General features: G+C 37.8%; 2 protein-coding genes across 3 annotated transcripts in view; both read left to right on the forward strand.

Annotated features, from left to right (window-relative positions):
• CKMT2 (creatine kinase, mitochondrial 2) overlaps positions 1-9,123 on the forward strand; it is a 511,259-nt gene that overhangs the window by 278,802 nt on the left and 223,334 nt on the right. The window lies entirely within an intron of this gene.
• The window catches only part of RASGRF2 (Ras protein specific guanine nucleotide releasing factor 2), a 323,013-nt gene that overhangs the window by 156,125 nt on the left and 157,765 nt on the right, over positions 1-9,123 (forward strand). The window lies entirely within an intron of this gene.

Here is a 9,123-nt window from a genome sequence, read left to right on the forward strand (position 1 = left end):
GACCTTGGGCAAGGCACTTAACCACAATTGCCCTACCTTCCCCCCTCCAAAGAGCCAAAAAAGAAAAAAAATAAATGTCTGAGGTCAGATTTGAACTCAAGTCCTCCTGACTCCAGGGCCGGTGCTCTACTCACTGTGCCACCTAGCCACTCTTTTGTTTCTATTTGTATCCCCAGAACTTGGCACAGGGCCTAGAACATCGCAGACACCTAGTACATGTTCATTTATTCATACATCTGGATGCTCATCATACCTTGTGTTAATATAGTGCTATTTTTTTTTGAAAGAGAAAAAATTTGTTTAAAATATACTTATTCCTTATTGGTCCTTGTTTATTTATATGAAATGAAAATATATTTATTTGATTAAATACAATGATTTAGACTTTCTCCCACACTTCCACACATATACACTCACATTTTAAAAACAAATCCAGATACGAGATTATAGGATATATTTGTCTTCATTACGTGGTGACACAATTATGATACAGTTACAGGCAGAAATTGTGAACTTGGGATTTTTGGAAAGCCACAATCACATTATGACAGAAGTATTTCAAAACTTATCTGCTGTAGGGAGCTTCTTTTGTGAAGCTTCGTTAGTGGTTCAGGATTTGCCACCTAAGGAAAAGCTTGTGTGTTCATTAAGTGGAGAAGGAAAGCAGAAAAGGTTCTTTCATCTCTGATGTAATTGATGAAGAATATTTGATTATCTAGGCCCTGACACAAGGAGATGCAGTAATTTCACAGTCTACCTAGTTTTTATTCACTAAGGAGGCTGGATTCTTTTGAGATATTGGTTAAGTTAATTGATTAAGTTAAGCCCCTGAAGCATATGAGAGTCTAATGTTGGGAGAATATTTTCAAAGATATTGTTTAAATATTAGAGGATTGATTTCTAGGCTGTAACAATGATATTGATGACTACTGTGGTCTCATAAAAGATAGAAAAAGCATTAATGTTACTGAGTATTCAGAAGCATCTCTAGGGAAGAGCTCAAAGTATTTTTACATACAAAAAAAGTTAAATGGGTGGCTAGGTGGTAGAGTGAATAGAGTACTGGCCCTGAAATCAGGAGGACTTGAGTTCAAATCCGACCTCAGACACTTAACACTTACTAGCTGTGTGACCTTGGGCAAGTTGCTTAACCCTAATTGCCCTCCAAAAAGGAAAAAAAAAAAGTTAAAGTAAAAAGCAAAATATACTGAGTCTTTTGTGAATAGAAGCTTTTAGGTAGATGGCAACAGTGTGTAATGCTGTATTAATCCTAATGTGCTTTTATTTCTTTTTTTTTTTTTAAAGCAATCGGGGTTAAGTAACTTGCTCAAGGTTACACGGCCAGTTATTTCTGGGTGTGGTGCTGAGTATCTGAGCCCGGATTTGATCCAGGTCATCCCGACACTGGAGCCGGTGCTCTTATTTGCTGAGCCACCTGGCCGCCCCTAAGCAACTGGGGTTAAGTAACTTGCTCAAGATTACATGGCCAGGTGTTTCTGGGTGGGTGCTAAGTGTCTGAGCCCAGGATTTGGTCTCCAGGTCTTCTCAACACTGGAGCTGGTGCTCTTACTCACTGTGCTACCTGGCCGCCCCATGTGCTTTCATTTCTTAGAAGCTTAAGCAACAAGGCGAATGGCTACCAGTGAAGCCAGTCCTTTTAATACTAGAAATAGGAACCAAAACTTGACTTGTCATAGTTCTACTGCCCCTCCTGTTTGATCCCTTACCCATTTATTTCATTGGCTCATTCAAAAGACATTTATTAAGTACCTACTGTGTACTGTTTATACTGCACTAAGCATGGGGAAGGTGAAATGTTTAGATAATACATCATCTTTGCATTCATGAAGTTTACTGTCAAGTAGTGGTTCATTAATCCTTTTATTACCTTTATAATCACACTGCCTAACTATTAAGGCAGGGTGGTGGAATAAGAACATGTAGATATTACAGTGAATTCATATTTATAATTATGGTAATAATAACATGTTATAGACAATAGGATTAATCTATCCAAGTAGAACCAAGGAGTTGTGAACCTAAGCTGAGAACATTCTCTTACTGCTTTGAATGTGTCTGTCAGCCTACCTTGGTCAATAGCAATAGTGCTGAGGTAGGCCCTTCTGGAAGATGTATTTCAGAACTGGAGAAGGGAGTTACTCCAGGAGGGGGCATGGAGTAGGGAATCTCAAAAGGCAATGTGGCATGGCCAAATTGTATGTGCTTTAGTAGACAGTTTTGCAAGGGTTGCACCACCAGAAAGATACAACTAGTAAATCTGTTTATCAAAGCAAGCTGGAACATAATTGGAGTAAGATGAAAAGAGAGGGAAAAGTAGAAGAAGATATGATAGAAGAATTTTCACAATTAATAGTAATAACTATCATTAAAAATGGGATGAAATAATCCATAAAATAGAAAAAAGAGTAGTAGATGAATTGGAAAGCAGAATTCAACAATATATGTGAAAAACCACACTTGAAAAATAAAGATTCATGCAGTTAAAACAAGGAGTTGGAACAGAATTTCATTTTGCATAAGAGGAATTAAGAAAAGCAAGAATATCAATCCTGATCTCAAAAAAGTCAACAATAAAACCAAACATCATTAAATAAGTTAAAAAGGGATGCTTAAAGTCACCGTAAACAATGACATAATTGGGATAGGAACTGGACCTGTTATTTTATTGGTATACTGTGTTTCCCCGATAATAAGACACTGTCTTAATTTTTTTGGAAAGAAAAACACCAGAGGGCTTATTTTCAGGGAAGGGCTTATGTTGTCCTGCCTCAGCTCTCCTCCGCGGCACTGCTCTCAATGGCGCCAGCAAGCAAATCACTGGGGAATAACAGGATGACGCGCTCACTGCTGCAGCTCTGATTGGATGCAGCTCAGAGCGCGGTGTGCGTTTCACCAGGGGGGGGAGGGACGGTGCATACAGAGGGTACCGTAATGTAGCGTGTAGCACAGGGGATCACCTTCACTACAGTAGCAATCTCAATAGGGCTTATTTTCGGGGGAGGGCTTATTTTAGAGGAATCTTACACAGTAAGGGGAGGGCTTATTTTCGGGATAGGTCTTATTATCGGGGAAACACGGTAGGAAACTCCTGGGTAAGGAAACTCCCACTCACAATGCAGGTCAACACTTCCTCTGAAATCCTCTACTGCAAGTGTTAGCACCCTGGAGCCTGTGGGCCAAATTTGGCCTTCTGTTTGTTTTTATATTGCCAACAAGCTAATACTGGGGATTTTTTGAGTTTGTTAATATAATTTTTTAAAAATATATATATTTTTTAAATATGAGGGCTGTATAAAAACAGGAAGTAAGCTGGATTTGCCCTGCAGGCCATAGGCCATAATTTGCCCACCACTACTCCAGTGCTAAAGAGTTGTCTAGGGAAATGTGAAGTTAAAAGATTCGTCTAGGCTTACACAGCCAGTATATGTCAGAGGTGAAACATGCTCATGGAATAATGTCAACATTTAATACGTAATACTTAATGTATATACACTGAATGGCATGGCATCTAAGTTAAGTGAATTATAGGAGGAAACAGATAACAAAATTATGATAGCGGGATACCTCAATATGTACCTTTCAGACCTAGACAATTCAAACAAAAATGATAAACAAGAAAGAATTTAGAGTCCTGAATATGACTTTAGAAAAGGTAGAGATGATGCCTGTTATGGAATAGAAATTGAATGGAACATCTATATGTCTTGAATTTTTACATAAACTTACAAAACTTTACAAAAAATTTGGATATAAATACCTCATAAGAAATTCAAAAGAGAAGAAATACTAAATATATCCTTTACTGACCACAATGCTATAGTAATTTTAATTATAAAATTACTGCAAAGAAAAGATTCAAACTAAAATAGCTGTTAAATAACAATCCTTAAGAACTGATAGTTCAAAGAATAAATCATAGAAACAAGAGATACTTTCATGACAAAAATGATAATGAAACAGTGTACTAAAACTTTTGAGATGCTACCTGGAAAATACATGTTTCATAGGGTAAAGTTTACGTTTCATAGCACTTACATCAATAAAACAATGATAAAACAGATGAATAAATTCAGTATGTAACTCAACTAGACAAAACAACAAATTGGAAAGCTCCAACAGAGCACACAAATAGAAATTCTGAAAGTCAAGAAAAAATTAGCAAAGTTCAAAGCCAAATACCTTATTGAATTAATAAATAAAACTCATAACTGATTTAAAAAACTAATCACATAGGTAATCCATGAATTAATCTAATTTTTAAAAGAGGAACATCAAATTGCCAATATAAGAAAAGAAAATCAACAAAGGAAAATTAAATAAAGATTATTAGAAATTATTTCATGTAATTGTATGTCAACAAAATTTGTAACAAATGAAATAGATGGATGTTGACAAAAATATAAAAAGGTAGATTGACAGACAAAAAATAAAGAATTTAAATAACACAGTCTCAAAAAGGAAACTGAACAAGCTATAAATGATTCCTCCCACCCAAAAAACCCCCAAACTTCTGGAATCATATAAATTTATGATTGAATACTATAAAATATTTAAAGAACAGTTAGTTCCACTATTAGATAAACTATTTTCAAAACCAGAAAAAGAAAAGATTCTATTATATTCTTCTGTGGCATTAAAGCCGTCTTAATCCTTAACTTAAGGAAAGATAAAACCATAGACCAGTAAAGTGACACAAAAATAGTGAGTAAAATATTTTAGCAAAGAGACTATAGCAATATATCAGAAAGATTCTTTATTTTATTCAGGTTGGATTTATATAAGGAATGAAAAGTTGATTCAGTATTTGGAAAACTATAAATGTAAAATCATTAACAAAGCTAATTAAAATAATATTATTTTGTCAACAGATACAGAAAAAACTTTCAACCAAATACAATATTTATTTCTTTTCTTTTTTTTTTTTAAAGCAATCGGGGTTAAGTAACTTGCTCAAGGTTACACAGCCAGTTATTTCTGGATGTGGTGCTGAATATCTGAGCCCGGATTTGATCCAGGTCATCCCGACACTGGAGCCGGTGCTCTTATTCACTGAGCCACCTGGCTGCCCCTAAGTAATTGGGGTTAAGTAACTTGCTCAAGGTTATACAGCCAGGTGTTTGTGGTTGGGTGCTAAGTGTCTGAGCCCGGGATTCGATCTCCAGGTCTTTTCAACACTGGAGCCGGTGCTCTTACTCGCTGTGCTACCTGGCCGCCCCAATATTTATTTCTTTTAAAAACCTTAAAAGGCATAGGAATAAATGAAACTTTCCTGAATATGACAAATAGCATTTGTCAAAAACCAAAAGCTAATGTCTGTAATGGGGGGAAGACTATGTCTTGAAACCAGCTTTGCAGCAAATAGGAGGAGGAAGTGGTATATTCCAGGCTAGGTGACTGCTATGGCTGGGGCCTAATTTGGAGCAAGCTTGGACATCCAGAAGCCTAATAATGAGAGAAGAAGCAGTGGATCTCAGTCCAGGATAAAAGCTTAATGAGTAGGTGTGAAATATGATGTACCCTGGCCCCTTCTCAAGTTATAAAATAAATCCAAGGAAATCATAACGCTTTTCATATATTGCTAACAAAACCAATAGGATTAAGAAGAAAGAACAATTACATTCACAATAACTATAGACTATATAAAATATTTAGGAGTCAACCTTCCAACAAATAGAAAGGAACTACATTATTATAAGTGATAACACATTCTGAGGCTTACTTGCCCAATTTGCACTGGCACTAGCAGGTTGGGCACCCAGATGAATGATTTCTATTACTTTTAGTGGGTGTTAGGGTAATTCCCCCTATTATCTCAGCTGAGAAACTTGCCTTGTATTTTACAGAAAAAATAGAGGCCATTCACCATGAGCTCCTTCTTCTCCCTTTTTTCCTCATCTCTTATCTCTCCTATGCCTCCTACCATTCTCTTCCTTCACCTGTCTCATGTAATGAAGTGGCTTTACTCCTTATCAAGGCTAATCCCTCTATTTGTTCAAGTGATCTCCTCTAACAGATTGCTCTTGCTGTCATCCCTACTCTTATAGTGTTTTCTTTTTTTTTTTTTTAAAGCAATCGGGGTTAAGTAACTTGCTCAAGGTTACACAGCCAGGTGTTTATTGGTGGGTGCTAAGTGTCTGAGCCCGGATTTGACCCCCAGGTCATCCCGACACTGGAGCCAGTGCTCTTACTCGCTGTGCTACCTGGCCGCCCCTTTTCTAGTATTTTCAATCTCTCTCTGTCTACTGACACATTTCCTACTGACTACAAACATTCTCATATCCCCCCCCATCCTGAAAAAAATCCCTTACTTGTATTAACCAAAAACAATATCATAAATCCATGAGATACTACATTGCAGCTAGATTTATTACAAGAGAAATGAACATCTGATTCTTCCTTCACAACATGACTGATGTGGAAATATATTTAACACAATTATACATGCATAACCTATATCAGGCTGCTTGCTGTCTTGGGGAGGGAGAAAAATTTAGAACTTAAAATCTTATAAGAGTGAATGTTGAAAACTTACTTTACATGTAATTGAAAAAAATATTATTAAGTGGGGGGGGGTAGGGGAAGAGAAAAGAACATGCACTTAAAACCCTAAGCTAGGGCAAAGAATTCAAAATTCAAACATAAACTTGTGTATTTATGAAATTGTGATGAAAAGAGGAGGAAGAGAAATAGAAATCTCTGCCTAAATGGGAGTGACAGTGGAGGAGAAATCATGAATAATTAAGATGACGAAAGCATCATTCTTTTCCCTTGGGAACTGCTAGACTATGAAGACCATGATGGTCTGCTTATCTACAAGGGTCCAAGATGCATAAGCAGTTTCTCTGTCTAGTGCAGACTGACTAGTGCCTGCCTTGACTCCCAAGAACACAAAAGGAGTCCAGTTTGAGGTGCAAACAGCAGATGACATGAGCTCAGGGTGGTCAAAGGCTTCATCCTTGATACGTTCAAGGCCTCCTGCCTACTCTGGGTCCAGTGTTTCTGGAAAATATGGCAACTCAAAAGGACAAGTTCAGGGCATTCCTTAAAATTCAATCCTTCCATCTCGTCTAGTCATCCTTTTTTTTATTCCGTCCTTTGTAGGTAAAAGGGCATCTACAAATGGCACTTCCACTCTCCCCACTCACCAACATTTCTCTCTCCTAAGTTGCTAATGATCTTTTAGTTGCCAAACCCAGTGGCCTTTTCTCAATACTCGTTGCCCTTCACCTCTCTTCAGCTTTTGACACTGTTGATTACTCTATCCACCTTGTACTTGCTTCTCTTAAGTTTTTGAGGATGCTGAGTTCTGGTTTTCCTCCTACGTATCAGACTCCTCCTTCTCAGTGTCTTTCACTATCTAGACCATACCCTATAACTGTAGAGGTACTTTCAAGGTTCTGTCCTGGGCCCTCTTCTCTTCTCTTTCTGTAGTCCTTCACTTTCATCGTCTCCCATGGATTTAATCAGATGATGTTCAGATCTACCTATCCTGTTCCAAACTTACTGCTGACTTCAGTCTTGTATCTCCAGCGGCCTTTCAGACATCTTAAACTCAATATGTCCTAAACAGAACTCACTATATTTCCCCCTAGCCATTCTCCTCCCTCTCCTCCCCACCACCCCCCATTCTACCTTCCATATTGTTGTAGAGGGTAATGCCATCATGCCAGTTCCTGAGGCTCTCAACCTAGGAATTATCCTTGACTTTTCACTATGTCTCTCCTTCCTTATCCAGTCTGTTGTCAAGGCTTGTTGATTTTACCTTTGCAACACATCTCAAATATGTTCCCTTTTCTTTTCTGGCACTGCTACCTCTATGGCACAGGCCTTCCATCACCTCACACCTAGACTCCTCCCTTGAATCTCTCCCCACTCCAATCTTCCATTCATCCATCAAAGTGATTGTTCAAAAGTGAAGGTTTTACTATCCCCCTACTCAATAAGCTCCAGTGGCTCCCTACCACCTCCAGGATCAAATACAAAATACTCTGGCATTCAAAGCCCTTCGTATAAAGCCCCTTCCTTCCTTTCCAGTCTTCTCACACCTTCTTCCTCAATACTCTCTTCTATCCAAAGACACTGGCCTCCTGGCTGTTCGAGGAATTAGACCGACACTGTCTCTCAGTTCTGGGCATTTCTCTGGCTTTCTTCCACTCCTAGAATGCCTTCTCTCCTCCATTCTACATACTGACTTCCCTGACATCCATTCAATCCCAGCTAAAATCCCATCTTTAACTAGAAACCTTCCCCAACACTTTCTATTTCTAATGCCTTCCCTCTGTCAATTATGTCCTATCTATCATATAGAGAGATAGTGTGACAAATGCAGTTAGAGAGACATAATTTCTGGGTAATTAATCATTTTGTTAATTATAGCTAGTGAATAATTGATATAAGAATGATCATTTGGCCTTCTTTCATGAACCAAAGACAGATAATGGTGATCTCTTCATGCTTATATGCTGTTGGAAGAGTGGGTGTTCCTGACAGGTGGCAATCAACTCTGATTGGTTAACAATTAATAAGAAGAATGAATAATATAATGGGAAGTGGACCTGTTCTAATGAGAGGCTGGGGATGTTTTGGATTATGTCATTGTTACTCCCAGATCACCCCTAGCCTTGCCATTCTAGACAAAGGATTTGAACTCTGGAAGATGAGTCTTCCTGACTCCAGGCCCTGCCACTCAGCTTCTCTATTTGTCTGTAATTGAAATGTCAAATATTTGTTGCTTGATTTGATAGGGGAGCCAATTGATAATTGTCAGTGAGTAGGGCATTTAAAAGCATTTATTTCTAAGTCCATGTTTATAAGACTAAAATGACTGAACTTCTATGGAATCAATTAAATTATAAAATCGAATGAATCAAATTGTTTTCTGTAGAGTTAGCCAGGTAGAATGTTTAATTGCTTGTAAGCATTTCTGGGACAGGGTAAGATGAAATAGTAAAGAGAAATGTGTTTACAATTCTTCACTCACATACTTAAAATGGACAAAAATCTTATTTTCTGGTCTTTTCAAGGGGAGGAATTGGGAAGAAAATCAGTTATGAGATGTTTTTGTTTGCTCCCCGTTTCTACACACACACACAAACACACACA

The sequence above is a fragment of the Petaurus breviceps genome, unplaced genomic scaffold, assembly GCF_028583685.1.
Source record: "Petaurus breviceps papuanus isolate PSGF00001 unplaced genomic scaffold, PetGlider_PUasm1.0 175, whole genome shotgun sequence".
NCBI classification, from domain to species: Eukaryota; Metazoa; Chordata; class Mammalia; order Diprotodontia; family Petauridae; genus Petaurus; species Petaurus breviceps.